Source organism: Sus scrofa, chromosome 18 (assembly GCF_054392235.1).
Source record: "Sus scrofa isolate SSC_HxYL_T2T_F1_AM1 chromosome 18, Sscrofa_HxYL_maternal_Yorkshire_Landrace_v2.0, whole genome shotgun sequence".
NCBI lineage: Eukaryota > Metazoa > Chordata > Mammalia > Artiodactyla > Suidae > Sus > Sus scrofa.
In genome coordinates, this window is record NC_139400.1 from 35,546,959 (window position 1) to 35,571,644 (window position 24,686).

General features: G+C 36.6%; 1 long non-coding RNA gene across 13 annotated transcripts in view; it reads left to right on the forward strand.

The window, feature by feature from the left end:
• The window catches only part of LOC110257537 (uncharacterized), a 158,948-nt gene that overhangs the window by 22,526 nt on the left and 111,736 nt on the right, over nt 1-24,686 (forward strand). Inside the window, exons 3-4 of one of the 13 annotated variants that reach the window (XR_014834433.1) lie at nt 21,482-21,657; nt 23,464-23,614. The exons of 7 other annotated variants lie outside the window; for them this stretch is intronic. This is a non-coding gene — a long non-coding RNA (uncharacterized LOC110257537). Of the gene's footprint in view, nt 1-552; nt 3,060-19,584; nt 19,666-21,481; nt 21,658-23,463; nt 23,740-24,686 lie in introns of those variants that run through there. 5 more of the 13 variants (XR_014834421.1, XR_014834422.1, XR_014834425.1 and 2 more) reach the window with 5 other exon arrangements.

A 24,686-nucleotide genomic window follows, 5' to 3' on the forward strand; every position in this document is an offset into this window, starting at 1 on the left:
TTCCTTCTAATTTTGGGTTTTGTTTGTTCTTACGTTGTTTTTTTAGGTATAAAATTAGGTTGTTTTATCTGAGATTTTCTTGATTCCTGAGGTAGATTTTTATCATGCAAAACTTCCTCTTAGGAGTTCCCATTGTGGCTAAGTGGTTAAGGAATCTGACTAGGAACCATGAGGCTGTGGGTTCAATCCTGGCCTTGCTCAGTGGGTTAAGGATCCGGTGTTGCTGTGAGCTGTGGTGTAGCTTGCAGATGTGGGTCGGATCCCAAGTTGCTGTGGCTCTGGCATAGGCCAGTGGCTACAGCTCCAATTCGACCCCTAACCTGGGAACTTCCATATGCCATGGGAGCGGCCCAAGAAATGGCAAAAAGACCAAAAAAAAAAAAAAAAAAACTTAGAACAACTTTTGCTGCCTCCCATAGATTTTAGATTGTTGTGTTTTCCTTTTGTTTCTAGATTTTTTTTTTAATTTTCTCTTGATTCAGTAATCCATTGGTTGTTTAGTAGCATACTGTTTAGTCTCTGTGTGTTCATGTTTTTTTTTTTTTTTTGCAGTTTTTCCTTTGGAATCTCTAGTCTCATATATTATGGTCAGAAAAGATGCTTAATATGACTTCAGTTTTCTTAAATTTACCAGTATTGTTTTGTAGCCTAGCATGTAATCAATCCTAGAGAATGATACATGTGCACCTAAATGTGTTCTGCTTTTAGATAAAATGTTTTATATTTATGTATATCCTTTAAGTCCAGTTCATCCAATGTATCATTTAAGGCTGCTAATATTTATTGATTTTCTGTCTGAATGATCTATCCATTGATGTAAGTGGGGTTTTAAACTCTCCTATTATTACATTATTGTTAATATCTCCCTTTATGGCTATGAAATGTTGCTTTATGTATTTACGTATTCCTATTTTCTGTATATATATATTGACTGTTCTTTGCCCTCTTGGATTGATTGCTTGATCATTATGTAATGTCGATCTTTGTCTTTTGTTTACAGCTGATGTGTGGAAGTCTACTTTGTCTTATATACATATTGCTACCCTGGCTTTTGATTTCCACTTGCATGAAATACCTTTTTCACCCCCCTCACTCTCAGTCTGTGTCTTTCTTTAGATCTGAAGTGAGACTCTTATAGGCAGCATATATATGCATTGTCAACTTAAAAAAATATGCACAACCTAAAAGTTGAGTTTTATTTGTGGCAAAATAAGGACTTCAGCTGGGAGGCAGCATTTCAGATAGTGAAAAACCACTCCAAAGAGTTAGGGGGGAATGTCAGTATATGTGTGATTTTGGTGAAGGGGAGGTATGTAAAATCCAAGCATACATTTTGCAGAAGGTTGCTGCTAGTGATGAGGAGCAGACGTCATCATAAAGGATTTTAGTGCTTCTCTAGATATGAAGAGATATAAGAATTGGGCTCATAAAGCCTTCTCCTGAAAATAACTATCTGAAGGTCAGTTTTTGCAGAGCACAGAGTACCTCACTCCTCATCTCCACCATGAGCTCCTTTCAGGGGGTGTTGAATGTCAGTAGCTGTGGTGGCTTATGATTCAACCCTTGTAGAGGCAGATGAAAAATGTCAAACTTTAGTTCACAGTGCTCCCCTAAAGTCCCACAAATTCCACCATGGTTTGGGATACATTTCATGACCATTTGTCCTGTGGTGCTAGGAATGCTTATTCCTAGGTCTGGCAAAGATTTTGTTAATAGGCCACTTAGTGTGCTATTACTGGATTAGGCCTTATTAATAGTAGCGAAATATCTCCAGACCACCTGTCTTACTAGTCTGTTTTGGTCCAGGAAAATATTCCCTCTGTTGCATCTTCCCATATTTAGAGCTTTACTGTTAAAATCAGTGATCTGGTAAAGAACTATATATTCAATCAACTGCTTTAGGTAACCTAGTCATTATTATTTTTGTTGAAGACCAAAACATTTGGTAATATAAGAAACAATACTCTTGTAAAACAGGCAAAATACAAACAATATAGCTAATAACATTAATAGAGTTATAAGTAAACATTTAAGCAAAGAGCTTCCTATACCAAACCAATTTTTGAAGAAGATGTCAAGATTAGGTCACTTAAGGCAGCATAGGAACTTCAGAATTCAGTAGGCTAATAGACTGATTACTGTCATTTAAAGCCTGTTGAGTGGATTTTGTTAAGGCTTAAATATGGCTGATAATACTCATCAATCCTATTGAAGGAACAAAAATAGCTGCTAAATGGTCATACCAGTGGAACACAAATCTCTTAAGCCATCGGCCTTAGTCCATTTACATTTAAAGTCATTGATCCATATACATTTATTGCCATTTTGTTGATTATTTTGGGGTTGTTTTTATAGTTCTTTTCCCTGTTATTTGATGACTGTCTTAAATAGTGGGTTCCTTTCACTTTTGTATGCATATATTTTATAGATTTTTGGTTTGCGTTTCCCATGAGGTTTAGATACAGCAATCTCACTAAGTATGATTATTTTAAGTAGCTGATCTCTTCAAATGTATTTTAATAACCTTGCATTTTTACTCCCCCTCCGATTTACTGGTTTTAACATCATATTTTACATCTTTTTGTTGTGTTTATCCTTTCACTACTTATTGTGGATACAGATGATTTCCTACATTTGTCTTTTAAATTTCCAACTAGCTTTGTCTGTAGCTAATTTACTACCATTATTGTATATTTGCCCTTACCAATGAGATTTTTTTTCCTTTCCTAATTTTCATGTTTCCAGTGCTGGCCTTTTCTTTTTCATGTAGAGAAGTCACCTTATCCTTTCTTATGAAACTGATTTGGTGGTACTGACTCTGATAGCTTCTGCCTATCAGTAAACGTTTGATTTTTCCATCAAATCTGAAGAAAAGCCTTGCTGGGTAGAGTATTCTTGGTTGTAGGGTTTTCCCTTTCATCACTTTAAATATATGATGTCACTCTCTTCTGTACTGCAGAGGTTCTGATGAAAAGTCAGTTGCTTGCCTTTATGGGAGTTCCCTTGTATGTAACTTGTTGCTTTTTGCTTGCTTTTAATAGTCTTTATTTTTATTTTTTGCCGTTTTAATTACAGTGTGTCTTTCTTGTGTGGTCCTCTTTGGGTTGATCCTGTTTGGCACTGTCTGCCCTTCCTGAACCTGGGTGTTTACTTACTTTACCAGGTTAGGGAAGTTTTCAGCTATTTATGTCTTCAAATATGTCCCCTGCCCCTTTCTCTTACTTCTCCTTCTGGGGCTCTTATAATGTGAATTATAGTATGCTTGGTATTGTCCCACAGGTCTCTGAAACTGTTTTCATGTCTTTTTATTCTTTGTTCAGCTTCTTTGATTTCCACCACTGTCTTCCAGCATTCCTCTGTATCATTTTAATCCACTATTCCTTCTAATGTACTTTTCATTTTAGTTATTGTTTTCTTCTTCTCTGTTTGGATTTTTTAATAATTTCTACCTCTTTGATCACCTTTGTGATCCTTACTTTAAACCCTTTATTATAGATTGCCTAGCCCCACTTCACTTAATTTTTCTTTTAGGATTTTATCCTATTACTTTATTGGAACATCTGTCTAATAAACTTCTGTCATCTCATTTCTCTTAATTTGCAACTTCTGTTTCTGTGTGTGGTGTATGTTGATTGCATTTCCTGACTTTGGAGAAATAGCCTTTTATAGGAGAAGCCCTATGTCCCAGAAGCATGCTCTCTTCTGGCCAGCAGAGCTGTATGCTCTAGTGGTGCCCCTTATGTGAGCTTCTTGGGTCTTTTGTGGTCTGAGTACTGCAGGTTGTCTGGTAGGGATGGCTAACCTCCCTCCAATTGGTATCTGGGCTCTGCCTGGTGTGGAGACTGCCAGCCAGTGTTTGTTAGGGCTGGGTCATGAGACATGCAACTGCAGAATCTGGGGTTGTGGGGGAGGTTCTTCAGGTTAGTGCTGGCTCACTGGAAGGGAGAGCTGCATTCTGAGATGGGGGCAGTAGTGTTCCCAAATCTAGTGTTGGCCTGATTTTCCTGGGTCTGTTTCTTGACATGGCTGGCTATAAATTCTGAGGTGTTCTGAAGCTCATGCTGGCACTCTGATGAGTGAGAACTGAGTCCTAGGGTGGCTGGCTAAGGAATTGAAGCTATTTGAGAGCTGGTGTTGACCTAATAGTGGGGAAGCTAGAGACCTGGGGGTCTTGGGACTGGTGTTGGCCTGGCCCAAGGTCTCTGCCTACAGGCTCGCGGGGCTCCTGAAGTTGGTGTCAGAATGCTCGTTGGTGGCCTAGATCCAGGGGACAAGGTGTCCCAGAACTGGATTTGGCCTGCTGGCAGGCAGGGCTGGAGCCTGGGGAATCCTGGAGCTGGTGCTGACCTGCTGGTGTGTTGGCTGGGTCCTGATAATCCAAGCTGTGGGGCTGCTGTGATTCTTGGGCTGGTGTGTATCCTATGGTGTATAGGGTTGGTTTCCAGGAGATTCCCAAGCCTAGGGCCACCCACTGGTAGGTAAAACCAAGTGCTGTGGTTCTGGGGGTGGTATTCTGCCTGATGATGAGTAGTGCTAGGGCCCATGATGTCCTGCTGCTGGTGTCTGCCCACTAGTGGGTGGCACTGAGTAACAGGTCTCTGGCTGCAGGGCCCTGGGGGTCCTGGGTCTAGTGCCTGTGTGCTAGTGTGTGGGGCTGGGAGCTGGGCCCTCTGGTGCATAGAACTATGTCTAGGGGGTTGCTATGAGCTCGGGGGTCTTATAGCAAGCCTTCCTACCAGTGAGTGGAGCTGTGCCCTACCCAGCTAGTTGTCTGGCTTTAGGCCAACCAGTAACAACCCAACAGGCTGGTTGGTGGGGGTAAGGATGTGTCCCAAGGTTAAAAATCTGGAGCGAGGCCTCCAAAATGTCACTTTCCACTACTGGTGTCCACGTGGTAGGATGAGCTCCCCAAAAAGGCAGCCTACCTTTGTCTTTGTCCCCAAGGTGAGTTTCAGTTGACCCTTGCCTCTCCAGGAGACTCTGTCGTATCAGCAGGTGGGTCTGACCCAGCCTCCCTCTAAATTACTGCTTTTATCTTGGTTCCTGCAGTGTGTGAGAATTTTGTGTGAACTCTTTAAGAATGGAATCTCTATTTCCCATATCCTTCCACATCTTGCCTAAGTAAGCTGGCCTTCAAAGCTAAATATTTTGGGGGCTCATTTTCCTCGTGCAGGACACTCAGGCTTGGGAGCCTATTGTGGTGCTCAGTCTCCTCACTCCTTAGGAAGGACCTCTGAAGTTCTAATTACTCTCCCATTTGTGGGTCACTCACCCAAGGGTATGGGCCTTGACTGTTCTGTGACTCTGCTTCTTATACCTGTCTCCTTTTGGTTTCTTTATATCTTTAGTTTTTAGAGATACTATCTGGTAGACTATATTTCTCATAAATAACTGCTTTGAAATTAGTTTTAATTTTGGTATACCCATGAGATGAGGTGAATTCAAGTTCATCTTACTGTGTCATCCTGTATGAGGTCAGTCGATTTACAAATGTTGAACCATAGTTGCATTTGAGAAATAAATCTCACTTGATCAAGGTGTGTGATCCTTTTAATATGCTGTAGAATTCAGTTTGCTAATATTTTTTTGAGGATTTTTGCATCTAAGTTCATCAGGGATATTGGCCTGTAATTTTCTTTTCTTTTAGTGTCCTTATCTGGGTTTGGTATTAGGGTAATGCTGGCCTAAGTGTGTTTGGATGTATTCCCTACCTTTCAATTTTTGGAAGAGTTTGAAAAGAATTTACAATAGTTATTCTTTAAATATTTGATAGAATTCACTAGTGAGGCCATCTGGTCCTAGATTTCTCTTTGTTGGGCTATGTTTGATTACTAATCCAATCTCCTTACTCATAAAGGGTCTTTTCAGATTTTCTATTTCTTTATGATTCAGTTGGGATAGACTGTATGCCTCTAGGTATTCTGAAAAACAATCTATAATTATTTTGAAATTTTCTGATTTCCCTTCTTTGATGTCCTTGTGTTTATTGTTACCTTATTTTTCATTTCCTATCCATTCTGGAAAAATCCACACATTTGTACTTCATGACAGCTGCTGATTCAAGAAAAATGTTTTTGTTATTTACTATCTCCAATGTGGATTTCAGATATAGTGCATATAAAATAGAACATTTTGTGTGGATGTGTGTGAATACATGCATGTGAATGTTTTAAAAGAAATTTCTATCTTATACTCCATAAAACATTACATACAACTATTCCAATATTAGCCCAGACTAAAGATTATCAACCAATTCTATGTTAATATAGTACTTGAATCTTGAGGTCAGCATCAGTTAATAGGAATAGGAATCATATCTCCATTCGACAGCTAGTTGACTATGATAGTTTTGCTTCTATGGTATTTAATTTTCCCCCTAGAGTATCTGTGAAGATTCATCAAAATCAAAACACTGAAAATTAAAAAGATTAAATTCCAAACAATTGCCAAATTTTCAACAAAATTGCCATCTTATGCAATTGACAGGGGAATCGCAACCTGGAGCTAATGTAGACTGAAGTCAATTCTAAAAATCTTGATTGCTAGGCATACATCATATAAAGCTGGGATCTGCCTAGCCTTATGTTATCGTAATGTTATATAGTAGCTGTACATGCAAACCCTAGACAATTTATTCTCTCTGGTACTTGTTAAGATACATCATGCAAAGACATCAGGGCCTAAGATGGTCCTGTTGCTTATAGAGAGATGCCTGGAAAAATCCCTCTATCAGAAGTGTCTCAAATGTGGTGGGGGTACACAAAAAGTCAGAACATAAGTGAAATATGGAGATGATAAATGGTTAGCCTCTTTGCTGAGGCTGTTGATAATTAGGATGATAAAACCATGTAGGCAGCATTGAGGACATTATGTTATGGCAAGAGGGCAAGTATCCAGCACAATTAAAATATGTGTCTTAATTGCTTGGTCAAATGAAGCAAAGTGATAACTCAGCCCTGAATCGCACAATTTTACAATTACAAATTAGGATTTCATTTACCAGGAACCGTCTTTTCTTTACTCTTGAAACAACATCAAAACACTGAACATAAAAGTAAATCAGTAACCTGATGTGTGAGTCATCTGGTTAACTGACGGACATTCCTGACCATTTAATCAAGAGCTATGAATCTTGGATCAATAAATTGTGATGAAATCTTAACATTGTTCACAGTTTTCTTATTGTAGTATAACATTTGTATCTAAATATTTTTAACCCTCAATCTAAGTCATGAAATCTGCAGAATATCTCTGAGAATCTAAAGCATTGCTTTTTGAAAAGTCAGCCTAAAATGTCTATATTTTAGAGAAATAGTTATTCCTCTTGATAACCCTTCAAACAAATAATTATATAGATTCTAGGGGTACTGTACCTGTATACTTAAGACTCAAATTTGGGTCATATTTAAATAAAAATTGATTTCATACAGGTATGTTATCGCTTAGGGTCACAGAATTACAATTAGATACTTTAGGAGGAACCCTTTAGGAAAATGATTTTAGATTTTTAAACTCAGAGATACTTCCATCAATGGAAAGCTTTGCTCCCTAAATTTCTTTTACTAAATATATTGTATTAGCTATCTATATTGTATTTCAGTTGTTTGACTCAGTTGTATTTCATTTATACGAATTATGTTGTATTTGTATTAGCATAGATAAACTGTATACAAATGTATTATTTAACTATAAAATTAATATAGAATTAATATCCTAGTTAATGTCTATTTTATGAAATCAAGTTTATTCTTGCTAAATTATGCATAGGTATTGAACATTAATATCTTTTTATTTTCAATCTACCTACTGAAATTTTGTGGTTCTTAATAAATGGCCTATAAATATTTTAAGAATCAGGAGGTACTGTTAGTTTCCTTAGGGACGGGGGCAAGGATTCCAGATACTTAGGCTGAACAAATTTCCTTACTTCACACGACTATCTTAATCCTATTTCTATGGTTAGTGAGGAAGCCTTTCTCAAAAATATGCTTGAAGTAGAATGGTGGTTATACTGGGGGCATATGTGCTTATTTTCTGCGTTCTTAATTTAACAGTCCTACCTAGCTAGTTATACTGACTTAACATTCAAGGGAAAAAATATCGATGATTAAAACAAGGGAAATGTTGAAGTTTCCACTTTTTAACAAAATTGAAAGTGCTTTTTCATTGTGAAGCTACTGTCTAATATTTAAATATTCAATTACACTGATCTCATGACAATCCTGAATTATGAATTAAATAATTTTTAAATCCTCTTGTGATATTGCTACATTCATGTAATAATAATTAGGATTGTAGAAGGACAAATAAAGTTTGGGAAGGTGCTAAGTGTCTCCATTACAATGCTTGCACAGATCATCCAAAGGCATGAATAGACTAGTGTTGAGAGGATAGCACATCTCAACTTTGAAATATTTTGCACCAAATTTATACAAAATATTTACTCTGTGCATCTTGGGAGGAAAAGCCCAATCTTCATTATCCCTAAACTTTCCTTTCAGTTTCTTTGCTTTATAATACATGTATTTGAGAACTAAAAATGCTCATAACTGCAAAGAGAATATCAAAGGCAGAAGTATATCAGTCTATGGAAGGCGTCCATGAGAGTTGTATTTTGTGATGAGAATTCTAGATAGTATCTTTTTCTTCACTGCTATTAGCATAAAACCTTTTTTCCCAAGAGGAGAAAAAAATTTATTGTAGGAATGTTGGGTATTATATATTTCACGATGTTTTCGGTAGTTTTCCAATTCTACTTTAAATTATTTAAATTTAGGTTGAAGATTCTTTTGCAGTCACCACTAATGCAATATTTTAGTTATATAAGATACATAAAAATAACTGAAGTATAATAAATTTTAGATCATCGAGTGACATAAGTAATATAGAAGGCATGCATCATTTTGAACTGCATACTGTAAAGAGGCAGGTTGGTTGCATCATTTTTTTCTAAAGTATATGAAGACCAGAATATTTTGTCGAATAGTAAATCTAGAAGGAATGGTTTTATAGATTGTAAAATTGGGGTTCAACAGTGTCAAGACAGAAAGGTCATAGATCAAATCAATGGATCAGAAAGGGCAGGAACTTGGAAATTTCTTACCCTCACTCTTACTCAGTGAGAATGTGTTGAAAATGAGGTTAAAATCTGACCAGTTGTTTGGTGAATTAAGACTGTTTAGATGGTCAATATATAAGATTTTGGATATGTACTTTTATGTATTTTTTAATTTTGAATTTTATATATTCATATTTAGTTCTCTTTTACAATTAACCGTTTTCCTCAATTGTTTAAAATAGTTTTAGTCTCATAGGTATCTTTGAGTTGGATTCATGGAAAAGGAAATAAGTGATAAGCAGAGGCAGTTACCAAGAAGCAGGAAAACAGGCCAATAAACAGATTTGATTCATATTTAATTTAGCCAGACTTATTGGTATTTTATGTTTTAATGATAAAAGGTTAGTTTTATTCTAAGGAATCACATTTTTCCTTTAATTTTTAAATTGAAGTATAATTGGTTTACAATGTTGATTTCTGCTGTACAGCAAAATGACCCAGTCATATATATATATGTGTGTGTATGTGTGTATACATATATATATTTCTATTTAAGTTAGAAAATGCAGAATCCTTTGGCTACTAAAGCGACACTTTTGCTGTCTACATGTGTTTGGTTTATAAATTTTATTTTTTAGTATACTTATAAAATATTAAAGGTTAAGTTAGCAAAAATAGAAGTAATTGAAACCCAAGGTCTGCTTGCAAAGATATTTCTAAATCTGAATGGTTTATTTTACCCTTTTACCTTGAAGTTTCTGGATGCCCTCTAAAAAAAGATCAGCTTACTATTGCTTGCTCTTCAGTGAAGTCCACACTGATATAGCAAGTAAACATTTGAACTAGGAATTGGAGTGGAATAGCAATACTGGGTCCTAGAAGTCAGTGGAATAATGACTTCAAATCCCTGAAGGTATTTCATTTTTAAACCATGGACAAGAAATTGGAGTAAAATCAACAATAAAATGTACTAAGCAATTTCAACTTCACACAGCATTTTAGAGGTATGCTAACAATCTGAAGGGGGAAAATTATTTGCATTAAAAAATTGTACCCAAAGTACTGACAGTAGGGGAAAAAAAAGATTCCATTTAATATGAGCTGTCATCTATAATATATTAAGAGAAGGATGTTCTCCTTCTCTGCAGAGTTTTTAAAGAGATACACAGCATGATGAGAAATGACTGTAGAGGCATGAAAAACAGCCTAAAACCCTAGCCTATTCAGTATGTTACGACATTATAAGTGAGCAGGCTGATTTGGGGGGAGGAGTAAGATCTGAGGCCCTACCCTAGGTGAGACATTGGATAGAAAGTTTGATAATGTCAAAACCTGGGGCAGAAAGAATGATTTGTTTCTGAAGAATTCTAGTCTGTGCTTTTGGGAACTTCTGGGTATTGTAAACCTCTATTTTTACCTTCACTGCATGGAGGCTGGTGAGTATAACATTTTTCAATGTTAGCAGATTTACAGTGCTTTTTCTGCCACCTATCTGTATCACTGCAAGGACAGGGTTTATGCTGGAAGGCACTATGGTCCATGCCTTTGGGCATACTTATCAGCTGAATCAAGACTGTAGTGCTAGTCTGCAGACTACTGCCTTTGGAATGGATTAGCAATGAGATCCTGCTGTGTAGCACTGGGAACCATGTCTAGTCACTTATGATGGAGCATGATAATGTGAGAAAAAAGAATGTATACATACATGTGTAACTGGGTCACCATGCTGTACAGTAGAACAGAATAAAAGGTAAAACAAAACAAAACAAAAAAACTGTCATGCTCAATAGCTGAATGTTGCTTACAGCCTCTGAGGAGAGAGACCATACAGTAAGGAGAGAGAGAGAGCTATAGTTGGCCAAGTTCCCTCAAGCAACAGGATGCAACGTAACATTTTTTAAGTATGCAGGGAATCAGAAAACAGTATGTCTGCTGGAACCCCTCTTTTAGAAGAGACTGGAAAATATGTTAAGGAAAATACATAAAGGAGATGGCATTCATGAAACAAGATATTCCCCAGGGTGAACCGTGGAAGGGATTCCTAATATTGACCAAAAGAAGTTAGAGTAGGAAGACAGTTAAGGAAGGGGGTTATCCAAGGGGTAAAAAAGGAATCTGAGGTACTTGGGCATTTGGAATAATTATGCTTTTACAGATATATTAGAGCATATAAAAATTAGTTACAGAAGTCGATAAACAAAATTTTATGACTGGAAACTTAATCCTAGTACATTATATAGTCAATAGTACTGAAACCATCCAAAATTTCAATTTTGATGGTTTGAATAGGGTAAGTTTGGGGTTTAAAATCTAGGGTAGAACAGAGGACCCAAAAGTTCCCACTGTAATACAGTGAGTGAAGAATCTGCAGCAGCTTGGGTTGCTGTGAAGGTTCAGGTTCAATCCATGGCCCAGTGCAGTGGGTTAAAGGATATGGCATTGCCACTTCTGTGGCTTGTATTCAATCTCTGGCCTGGAAACTTCATATGTCGCGAGTTTGGCCATAAGAGGGGAAAAAAAAAAAGTGACTCGTAACAGAATATCAATATTCTATGAAATTTATAAATATGGGAATAATTATATAAGCATATTACTTTGAAATATGGAGATTAATGGCAGAAGGAATGAGAGCATTGCTAATTGCTGACTATTGGGAAGTGAGACTAAGGGATGGAGAAGTATGGAGAAGATCATTATTTTTGACATGTTGGGAATACTAGTCAGTTTTTTAAATATGTGCTTTATTTTTAAAAATTATTTTGCTGATGGCATGTGAAAATTCCGGGGCCGGAGATCAAACCCAAGTCACAGCAGTGACAACACTGAATCCTTAAGCACTGGGCCACCAAGGAACTCCAAAAATTTTTAATTGTGAAATATCTATATTTAAGTATGCATTTATTTCATGTCATTAACATCCTATTTAATGCTAACAACATAGTTATGAGTTAATAAAGTTTGATAGGGCATAGCTTCTTATTCAGAGTTTTCATATAAGAGTTTGAGTCTCAAAGAAGTTAAATTGCCTAGGGTTACATTTTCTTTTTTTAAAATTTTTATTAGATTTACATTGTTCTGTCAATTTCTGCTGTACAGCAAAGTAAACCATTTATACATCTATTAAACATTCTCTTTCTGGTTATCTTTCATCATGTTCCATCACAAGTGATTGGACATAGTTCCCTGTGCTATACAGCAGTACCTCATTGTCTATCCGTTTTAAATTAAGTTTGCTTCTATTAACCCCAAACTCCCAGTCCATTCCACTCCCTCCACCTCCTCTTCACACTTGGTGAACACAAGTCTGCTCTCCATGTCTGTGAGTCTGTTTCTGTTCTGTAGATAGGTTCATTTGTGACACATACTGCGTTCCACATATAAGTGATATAGTATTTGTCTTTCTCTTTCTGACTCACATCACATTACTTAGTATGAGAATCTCTAGTTCCATCCATGTTGCTGCAGATGGCATTATCTTGTTCTTTATAATGGCTGAGTAATATTCCGTTGGGTATATATATGACATCTTCTTAATTCCTCATCTGTCGATGTATATTTAGGTTGTTTTCGTGTCTTGGGTATTATGAATAGTGCTGCAATGAACATAGGGATACATGTATCTTTTTTGAAAGAAAGATGCGTTTGGTTATTTGCCCAGGAGTGGGATTGCTGGATCAATGGCAGTTTCTCATTTAGTTTTCTGAGGGACCTCCATATTGTTTTCCAAAAGTAGTTATACCAATTTACATTCCAAACAAACAGTGCAGGAGGGTTCCCTTTTTTCTACACCCTCTCCAGCATTTTTTTTTTTTTTTGCAGCCTTATTAATGATAGCTATTCTGACCAGTGTGAGATGGTACCTAATTGTAGTTTTGATTTGCATTTCTCTAATAATTAGTGTTTTGATTTGCATTTCTCTAATAATTAGTGATGTTGAACATTTTTTCATGTGTCTGTTAGCCATCTGTATGTCTTCTTTGTAGAAATGTCTATTTAGGGCTTCTGCTAACTTTTCAATTTTTTTTCTTTTTGGTCTAGAGTTATATGAGTAGTTTGTATATTTTGGAGATTAAGCCCTTGTCAGTTGCATCGTAAGCAACTATTTTCTCCCATTCTGTAGGTTGTCTTCTTTTTATGGTTTCCTTTGCAGTGCAAAAGCTTGTAAGTTTGATGAGTTTCTATTGGTTTATTTTTGTTTTTATTTCTCTTGTCTTGGGTGACTGACCTATGAAAACATTTGTACAGTTGATGTCAGAGAATACTTTGCCTATGTTCGCTTCTAGGAATTTTATGGTGTCTGGTTTTATGTTTAAGTCTTTAAGCCCTGTTAAGTGTTTTTGTGCATGGTGTAAGGGTGTCTAGTTTCATTGATTTACATGCAGCTGTCCAGTTTTGACTACACCACTTGCTGAAGAAACTGTATTTTCCATTTTATATTCTTGCCTCCTTTATTGAAGATTAATTGATCATAGGTGTCTGGGTTTATTTCTGGGGTCTCTATTCTGTTCCATTGGTGTATATTTCTGTTTTTGTACTATGCGCTCTTGATTACTGTAGCTTTGTAGTTTTGTCTTAAAGTCTGGGAAAGTTATGCCTCCTGCTATTTTTTTAAATTTTTTGTTAGGAACGTTTTGGCAATTCTGGGTCTTTTGTGGTTCCATATAAATTTTTGTGTTCTAGTTCTGTGAAAAATGCCATGGATAATTTGATAGGGATTGTATTAAATCTGTAAATTGTTTTGGGTAGTATGGCCATTTTAATGATGTTCTTCCAATCCAGGAGCATGGGATATCTTTCCATTTCTTTGAATTCTACTTAATTTCCTTTATTAATATTTTATAGTTCTAAGCATATAATTCTTTCACCTCCTTGGCCAGGTTTATTCCTAGGCATTTAATTTTTGGGGGTGTAATTTTAAAAAGTATTGTATTTTTATATTACTCTTCTAATATTTCATTATTAGTATACAGAAAAGCAACTGATTTCTGAATGTTAATCTTATAACCAGCTACTTTGCTGAATTTGTTGATCAGTTTGAGGAGTGTTTGTGTGGAGTCCTTAGGGTTTTCTGTATCATGTTGTCTGCGTACAGTGATAATTTTACCTCTTCTCTTCCAGTTTTGGATACATTTTATTTCTTTTGTTTGTCTGATTACTGTGGCTAGGACTTCCAATACTATGTTGAATGAAAGTGGTGAGAGTGGGCATCCTTGTCTTTTTCCAGATTTTAGCAGGAAGGCTTTCAGTGCTTCTCCATGGAGCATTACACGGGCTGTGTGTTTGTCATAAATGACTTTTTATTTTGTTAAGATATAGTCCCTCTATACCCACATTGGTAAGAGTTTTTAACATAAATGGATGTTGGATTTTGTCATATTTTTTTGCATCAATCAAGATGATCTGATCATGTGGGTTTTGACTTTTGTTAATGTGGTTTATGTTGTCGATTGGTTTGCATATGGTGAAACATCCTTGTGAATTGTGTATGATCCTTTTTATGCGTTGTTGGGATTTTGCTGGCTAAAACTTTGAGAATTTTTGCATCCATATTCATCAAAGATATTAGCCTATCATTTTCTTTTTTGGTAGTATCTGTCTGGTTTTGGTATTATGGTGATGGTGGCTTCATAGTATGTCTTTGGGAGTGTTTCTTCTTCAGTCTTTTGGAGAAGTTTAAGAAGGATGGCTATAAGTTCTTTGTATGTTTGGTAGAATCTGCCTGTGAAGCCATCTGGTCCTGGTCTTTTGTTTGTAGGGGGTATTTTTATTGCTTATTCCATTTAATTTCTAGTGGTGGGTCTGTTTAAATGATCTATTTCTTCTTGATTCAGTTTTGATGCGCTGTATGTCTTTAAAAAGTTGTCCATTTCTTTTAGGTTATCAAATTTATTGGCATATAATTGTAGTGTTATCTTATGGTGTTTCATATTTATGTGGTATCCATCGAGAGTTCTCTTTTTTCATTTCTTATTTTATTTAGGTTTGCTCTCTCTTCTTCGTGAGTGTGGCCAGCGGTTTGTCAATTTTGTTTACCCTTTCAAATAACCAGCTCTTGGTTTTATTGATTTTTTTTGCTTTTTTAGGGCCGCACCCATGACATATGGAGGTTCCCAGGCTAGGGGTCCAGGTGGAGCTATAGCTGCTGGCCTACGCCACAGCAACAGCAATGCCAGATCCAAGCCACGTCTGCGACCTGCACCACAGCTCACGGCAATGCCAGATCCTTAACCCTCTGAGCAAGGCCAGGGATTGAACCCACAACCTCATTGTTCCTGGTCGGATTCGTTTCTGCTGCATCATGACAGGAACTCCTGTTTTTTAAATCTATTTTATTGATTTCCTCTCTGATTTTTATGATTTCCTTCCTCCTGCTGACTTTAGGCTTTGTTTGTTCCTCTTTTCTAATTGTTTTAGGTGGTAGGTTAGGTTATAAATTTGAGATTTTTCTTTTTTGAGGGAAGCCTGTATCACTATGAACTTACCTCTACTGCTTTTGCATCATTCCATAGATTTTGAATGGTTGTGTTTTCATTTTCATTAGTCTCAAGGTATTTTTAATTTCCTTTTGGATTTCCTCATTGACTCTTTGTTGTTTTTTTTTTTTTTTTAAGTAGCATGTTGTTTAGTCTCCATGTAATCATTTTTTCTCATTTCTTTTCCCATGGTTGATTTCTAGTTTTATGCCATGCGATCAGAGAAGATACTTGAAATAATTTTTAAACCCTTAAATTTTGAGGTATATTTTGTGCCCCAGTATATGGTCAGTCCTTGAGAATGTTCCATGTGTACTTGAAAAGGATATGTATTGTGATTTTTTGGGGGAAATAATGTCCTGGAAATATCAGTTAAGTGCACCTGTTCCATTGTGTCATTTAGACGCTGTTGCTTTGCTGATTTTCTGTCTAGAGGATCTGTCCATTGATGTGAGCGTGGTGCTAAAATCTCCTACTATTATCGTATTCCCATCAATTTCTCCTTTTATGTCTGTTAGGATTTGTCGTATGGTATTTGGGTGCTCATGTATTGGGGCATATATGTTGACAAATGTAATATCCTCTTCTTTAATCCATTTATCATTAAATAGTATCCTTTGTCTTTCTTTATGGCCTTTGTTTTTAAGTCTGTTTTGTTTGATATGGGTATTGTAACTCCTGCTTTCCTATTTTCCATTCATATGAAATATATTTTTCCATCACCTCACTTTCAATTTATGTGTGTCCTTTGCCTTAAGGTGAGTCCCTTGTGGGCAAAATATTGTAGGCTTTTTCTTATCCAGTCTGCCACTCTATGTCTTTTGATTGGAGCATTCAGCCCATTGACATTTAAAGTAATTACTGATAAATAATGTATTTATTGCCATTTTAAAACTTGTTTTCCAATTGATTCTATGTTTCTTCTTTGTTCCTCCTATTTTTTTTTTGGTTGGATGATTTCCTTTTATTCTTGTGTCCTCTTCTTTTTAGTTCTTATGAGCATATTTTTGGTTTGATTTGCTCGTTGCCCTGTTTTTCAAGTAATTTAACCCCTATCTGCCCTGAGAGTCATATAGGTTCAAACACATTCTAAAAAATAGAATCTAGATTTTCTTGCTTCCCTTCCCCACATTTTGATTTTTGATGTCTTTTTTTTTTTAAACATCTTATTTCTCCTTTTGCTGTTCCTTGTCATTGTCACTGCTTTTACAATAGGATTTTTTTTTTCCTTTTAAATCTTTATACTGGATTATTTTAAGTGATTATTTTCCAGCTGCAATCTCCTCCAATATATTTCTTCTTAGCTCTTTTTTATTTAGAGAAACACTTTCAGTTTTCTTTTTGAATGGGTTTAGTACTGCTGTGCTTTTAAAATTTTTGTTTGTTGGAGAAATTCTTCATTTTTCCTTCTATTTTAAATGACATTATTGCTGGGTAGAATATTCTAGGCTGAAATTTTTTCCCTTTTAGAACTTTGAATATATCTTGCCACTCTCTTCTGGCCTTTAGTGTTTCTGTAGAGAAATCAGCTGATAGCCTTATGGGAGTTCCCTTTTAATTAACTCTGTTTTTCTTTTTATGCCTTAAGAATCCTTTTGTTAACTTTTGACCTTTTTATTATAATATGTCTTGGTGTGAGCCTGTTTCCTTTAGATTTGTAAAGTTTTCAACCATAATTTCTCTAAATATATTTCCAATCCCCTTTTCTTTTTCTTCTCCTCCTGGAATACCTATTATGCACAGATTGGCCCACTTTATATTATCCCATAGATCTCTCATATTGCTTTTGTTTGTTTTCCATTTGGTTTTCTGTCCACTGTCCTGATTGGGTGATTTCCATTATTCTTTCTTCCAAGTCACTGATGTGTTCCTTGCATGATTCATTCTGCTCTTTAGTGCCTTTAACTCGGCTTGCATCTCTGCAAATGAATTTTCTAATTTTTCTTGGCTCCTCCTTATTTTCTAGTTCCTTTCTAAAGTAATCTGATTTACTGCTCTTATCCACTCTTAATTCCTTCATATTTACTCTTAATTCCTTCAGAATTTTCACTATCCCCTCTTTGAACTTGGTGTCTGTTTGGCTTCAGAGGTCTGTTTCACTGTTTGCTCCTTCAGGTTAATTTTGTTCTTATAACTGGGAATGGTTCCCAAGCATCTTCATTTTGCTTATATTTTTCTTATTCTGTGAGCTTAGGGAAGACAACTTCTGTAGTCTTGGAGGGCTATTTATATGCAAGAGAGCCCCTGGGTAGTTTGTGAGGGCTTATTGTGTGTGTATGGGGGGGTGATGAGGGGGGCTGCTTTTGGTTTCGATGCTTTCTGTCTCTTTCCTCAGTATGTGTAGGCTCTTAACCCCTTGATATGGGATGTGACAGTGTAAGGCCTGTGCTTGCTTCCAGGAAGATGGAGGCAATGGACAGGGCTAGTAGCCAGTATCTGCTTGCTAGACCCTTGACAGTGGTGAGGACTCACAGGGAGGTGGTGCAGGCTGTTCCTGGTTGCAGGCCCTGGGAAGTGGCAGTGACCCTCAGGGGTGTGCAGGCAATTCCCAGAACCTTTGGCAGCAGCAACAACAGGGCATGTGCTTTCCCAGGGGAGCGACTGCAACTGGTGGCACTCGGTTGTAGTGCCTTCCTCCATGGTGAGCCAAGAGGTACCTGGGGCCAAAGGTAGTGCCTTCATGGACCCCTAGTGGTGGCAGGCAATGCCCACCTTTGGCGTCTGAGATGCCTAAGGCAGTTTTCCCCCATTGCCCTAGCAAGAGGTACCCTGCCATCCAAGGGACTGCCACCCATAGCCCATGCAAGAGGTGCTCTGTTGCCTAAGAGCACATGCATGCTCAAGAGGGATGTTCCTATGGTGGTCCTGTCCCTCCTCCTCTTGCCCTCCCCAACAATGGCACCTTGCTTCTCCTGGAGACCCAAGTCTCCTCCTGTGCTCCCTCGGCTGTGGCATACTACTCCTTAGCTCCTCAGGCTGTCTCCACATAGCCTACCCTAGTCCTCTCTCGGGAACTGACCTCCAAAGCCTGAGTCTCAGTGCCCAGCGCCAGCCTGAGTGCCTCAGGCTGTGGTGTCTGAGGGTGGTGGTACCAATGGTCTGTGTGGCTCTCTTTCTGCTTTGCCCTACTTAGTCCAACTTCTGGGCTTTTCTCTGAGGCTTTGAGGTTCTCCCTCTGGGGCTGTGGCCTCCCAGGGTGTGGGTTCTTTTCCTCTTTCACAGTTCCCTCTCAGGAGGGCATGTCCTGTCCTGATTCCCTTTTTCTTCTCTTCTCTCTTTGTTTTTTCCTTTTCTACCCAGTTATATGGAATGTTTCTTGCCCTCTTTGGGGGTTTAAGGTCTTCTGCCAGTGTTCAGTAGCTATTCTGTGCCAATCCTACATGTAGATTTTTTTTTTTTAATGTTTGTGGGAGAAGGTGAGCACCATGTCTTACTCTTCCATGATCTTGATCCTGCTGCCAGGTTACATTTTCATAAGTGGTACAAGATGTAGAAGCTGAGTTGTCCTCTGGGTTATTTTTATTTGTTTTTATTTTGCATTTTAGGGCTGCACCTGAAGCGTATGGAATTTCCCAGGCTAGGGGTCAAATCAGAGCTGTAGCTGCTGGTCTGCGCCACATCAGTGCTGGATCCAAGCCATATCTGTGACCTATACCACAGCTTATGGCAACATGACATCCTTAACCCACTGATTGAGGCCAGGGATCAAATCTGAATTCTCATGGATACCAGTCTGGTTGACAACCCGCTGAGCCACAAAGGGAATTCCGAGTATTCTATTTAAATACATTGCTATGCGGATTTCAGTTGCTATTTTAATATGCTCTCTACACAAGAATATCACTGATTGCAATGTCTGTATACATTGCTTTATTTCAATTATGGAATACCTGTATAATATGTCAAAGCAGATGAAACATTTTACCCACTTTGTATTTTCTTATTTAAATTGTCAAAAACACTGAGACTTTTGAGATAATCTAATCAAGTTCAATAAAATATAAGTAGAGTGTTTATTAATGTTCAACTGCAGACAACTTATTTTTTCTACAGCTTGGTGTTAAAAAAGAAGATTGTGTTTTTTAGCACTTTGGAAAACAAAAGGAAATAATCTGGAGTTCCTGTCGTGGCGCAGTGGTTAACGAATCCGACTAGGAACCATGAGGTTGCGGGTTCGGTCCCTGCCCTTGCTCAGTGGGTTAACGATCCGGCGTTGCCGTGAGCTGTGATGTAGGTTGCAGACACGGCTCGGATCCTGCGTTGCTGTGCCTCTGGCGTAGGCTGGTGGCTACAGCTCCGATTCAACCCCTAGCCTGGGAACCTCCATATGCCGCGGGAGCGGCCCAAGAAATAGCAGCAACAACAACAACAACAACAAAAGACAAAAAAAGACAAAAGACAAAAAAAAAAAAAAAAAAAAAAAAAAAAAAAAAAAAAAAATAATCTGTCTCTGAAGATCAGTACTGTGTACAAGGACAGATCTATCTTGTCCTGCATTGTTAGCATCAAGGATGCTCTGAACACCCACAAAACGTGATGTCAGCCACACTCAGTGACTCCTAACACTCTGCTCCTAGGGTTAAGAGCAGCTATGGAAACAAGAGGGCTAATGAGAAGAAAATTTAAATCATCTGTCCAGTTATGACATAGGATCTTTTTGTTCAAGATTGATTAAAAGTGATAAATTGTGGGGGGGTGAAGAGCTGACGGCTACTGCATAAGTTCAATCTATGAATGGAAGAGAGGATTCTTTTTTTACAGAAGGCTAAAACTAAGAAAAAGCGTAGGAGTAGATTTAGCCGATCTCTTCTCCCTGTTTTAAAGATGGTGAGTTGCCTGCTGAGAAGAGTTTTACTGACTATAGAAAACACATGCTGTGAAAGACACAGTGTTTAAAGAGATAATGTAAACATAAATGTAAAAGGCAAGAAAACAAACAAAAACCCAGCATACAGATATATCTAAAGCTGTGGTTGTGGAAATAACTACCGAACTAAGGGCAATGGAGACCTCTTGTATCTTGGTCCTGTCTAGAGCTCTTTTCCTTTATTCTTGAAATCAACTTCTCTTCTAGAAGCCAGTTCACATCTTCCCAGGTAGCTCCTTGGATGAGAGAAGCTTCATAATTGCAAAGAATGATATTTTTTTGTTTGTTTTTGCATTTGTTTAAAGTTTAAATATTATGGAGAAATGTATCAACTTGGATTGAATAGCTTTAATTTTCCATCTTTTGTTGTTACTAAGATTTTGAAGATGCCAAAGGCATGACTCCTGTGTGCATTTATTGCCAGTAATATTTCTCTTTTACTGAGATGGGGCAATCTGAAAGTTAATTTTTCTTAAACCGTATATTCCATTCTTACTTTGTCTGCCACTTTGGCTAGTATTCTTTCAAGTGGCAGTAGCTGTGAGTAAAAATGATGGAGTTTAGTTATTTAGCCATTTCATCATCTTTATGTTTTTCATATTATGTAAAAGGAAAAGTCAGTGACATAAGTCCCATATTTGCTTAGAATGTTTTGCCAAAAATTTTATTAAGACTTTGAACTAGTCAGCTTTTCCGTACATATACTCGGAGAGTTTCAGTGATAAATTCTGCCAACCTTTCATTAAATCATTTCTCCAATAAATGTTTGAGCACTGAGAATGTGTTGGGTTGAATGCTTGGGTTTGGCTATACAGGAGGAATCTGGTAGTCAAATGAGGCAATAGACAACAAAAAACAATAAGTACTATGATTGGTAATCAATAATTTTAATTATGATTTTGAGGAAATAACTAGATCATAAAGCCTCTAAGTTATTAACAGAACTTTTATTTCTAGCAGCACTGTGATAGGCAAGTCATACCTTCTCTGTTAACTGGGCTTTGTATTAATTTCCTAAAGCTGCCTATAAAATACCACAAACTTGGTGGCTTAAGATAACAAATTTATTCTCTTACATTCTAGAAGTCTGCAATCAAGGTACTAGCCAGGCCATGCTTCCTTTGAAATTCCAGGAAAGAATTCTTCCTTGTTGCTTCCTAGTTTCTGGGGGTTGTTGGGAATCTCTGGCATGCCTTGGATTATAGCTGCATCAATTTCTGCCTCTGTTTTCACATGGCCTTCTTCCCTCTGTGCTATGTGTATGTATCTCTGTGCCTTCGCATGACCTTATAATAAGGATATAAAGCTTTGCATTTAGGGCTGACTCTGACCCATATAACCTCATTTTAGCTATATTTTCAAAGGCTCTATTTCCAAATAAGGTCACATCCTGAGATTCTGGGTAGATGTGGATTTTTATGGGACACTATTCAATCTAGTAAAACATTATTTTTAGCTTGAAGTACTAAATTCAATGTTTTATTTGAAAATTGTCATTTATTAGAAAAGAAAAACCTTTGGAATCAGATATGGGTACAAATTCCTTCCTTCTCTTTGATCTTGGGCCAGTTAGTGATCCACTGTCCTTTGTAATATCTGGATAACAACTATCTTAGGTGATGTCAGGTACACTGACTGATTCATTTAAAACAAAACAATGGGGAATATAAGCCATCTCCTTCCTATGGCAAGGAGATGATAAAGAGTATCATATTTCCTAAACGATGAGAGACTGTAACATCTACTTAGGGACAAAGAAGTGATTCTTGTGTCAAGTTGGGGAAGATATGCAACATTATAAAGCTATTTGGAATGAGTTCATATGTTAAGAAAGTGTAAATAATGTATTTTCTATAAGGAAAATAATCCTAAAGGAAATCTGCCTTTAGAATGGGAGAACAATTGCCATGCAAAAACTCCTGTTCTCCTGGGCACTAGCCTAAGATTTGAAATTGTCAAGATTCTGTTAAAACCTCCTGATGCTGAGATTTTTTACCTCATCCTCCAGAAGTGACTCAAGCATCAATAATGCAGTTAATATTCATTTTTTATTTGTCTGGAATAAAGACATGGTGTGATCTGTAAAGGGATTTTTAAAGAAACTGCAGGTAATTACTAATGGATGACTCATGATTACTTCTAAGTCTCCTTGGAGTAAAATCCTACTGTACTAAAGCATTCAACCCATCACATTCTCAGTGCCTCTGACTTGGGACAATTGTTTTTCCAGTCAAGTGGACAATTGTTACTCCACCTACTCTCTTACCTTGATTTAAAAAAAAATTTTAATAGCGCATCCTGACTGAATGCCCCTATCAATCTAGTCAGCCCTCCTCGTACTGCACTGATGAAGATCATCTAGGTTTCCCTCTCTTATCAGTTTAACCAGACCCAGGGTAGATTTCTGACACCATGCAGTCGAATTTGACATCTTGGATTCAGGCCATGTTCTTATCTTTCCATTCTTGGCAATGCCAGATCAGGACTCAGCAAAGACTCTGGTCCTTTCATTATATCTTTAGAAATTCCAATAGTGAGTTATCGAATTGATTTATACTTTTGTTTATTTCTCTATGTGACTATTTAAAATAATGGCTTATTTGACTTAGTCGACAAACTTTCTACGATGTTTACTTTTAAAAATTCTTTCAGACTTGACTTTATTCATAAGTTCTATTTAAAAAAAAAAAAAAAACCAGATAGGATACACATACATTCCTTGCCATCTGAGGCAATATACAGGGGGTATAGAGAGGCAGTATGAATGTAGATTTGCCACTTTCTAAGATCATTTACCGGGGGTGAGGGTGGGCTGTTGCACCTGAAAAATTTTAAAAGGTTTAATGTATTAAACTTTGATATTTTTGCAAATGTTTGTAGACATGGAAGATAAACTAGCACTTAGAATATTCTATTATCAAAATAATATAATCAAAAATTATGGATATGAGAAGTTACATTTTTGTAAGAAATCCAAAAGTTGTAGCTTATTTATTCATAATCTTAATGTTTTTTATTTAAGGGGGAGAACCTCATTTTTATATTCTGCTATTTGTGTTTTTCAGACTTGTGTTTTTCATATTTGTAAGCAGATTAAATACAACCCTTTACAAAAAAATCATGCTTCAGTAATGTTCTAAGTACAACAACAATTCCATCTGGTGCTTTCAGTAATAAAACCCTTGAAGACCATCAAAATATAATTGCCTTTGTATGGTATGCCAAAAGTAGTTTGGTTATGTTGCTATTCTAAAATATGCATAATGATTGTAAAACATTATCTCTGCTATAGATATCAGAAATGCATTCTATTAAGGATTGCTTAAACGTGAACTGCAAAGGTGAGAAGAGGTGGATACATTTAAAAAAATGAAAAATCTCATTTTGTTTTAAATCATATCTTGTTGCCCATGTGTTAGTTTATCAATTACTTTTTCTACCCATACATGAAAGATGAACAATTGAAAAACAGCATCTACTACCTCTTAGTGTGAGTTTTATTTTTGGACTACCATTGTTTTTGGTGAGAATGTTTAATAAAAAAGGTGAGGTTTATGTTCCTATCATACCTTAATAAATCATATTGTATAAAAATAATGAAAATACAGTATCTTTATTCAGATTATATTACTTGAATATAGTGTATCTGGATTACATTAATTACTTCACTGAGATGTCAAATAGTAATGTCTATCATTTTAACTACTTGGTGAAAGAAAATTTCATGAAGAATGCTTCTGCATTTTTTCATACTTCTGATAAGATAGTAACCTGAATGTTATTTCTGTCATTTACTGGGAAGTTCATACAAAAAATTTTATAGAAGCATAGTATTGAATACTGGGAGGAGCTTAGTAGAAATATTTTAACTGGTCTATTTCATTAGACAATACTATGTAATCTTTTATACTGTTAATTTTCCTTTGGAAGCCAGGAACTGAAAAGCCACATGGATGGAGTGATTAATGGCAAGAATTAATTCATCTTGTCTCTAGTACAATTATTGTAATTGTTTCTCTAAAATTAAAATTATTTTAATTATCCAAACAATATGTGTACAAAACATCCTTTCAATTTTTAAGAAAAAGTTGTAGATAAATGTAAAGATTTTCCTTAAAGTTTACATTAATCCCAGATGGCACCCAAAGCTGTCTCTTCAGGACTGTGCCAGAACTTACCTTTTGGTGCATTTGTACTATACGTTTTTAGATTCTGAAACATGAAATCAAATATTTTAAATTCCAATGAATGCTTCTAAATTGCCTTCAGAGTGACTGCAGTAGTTTAT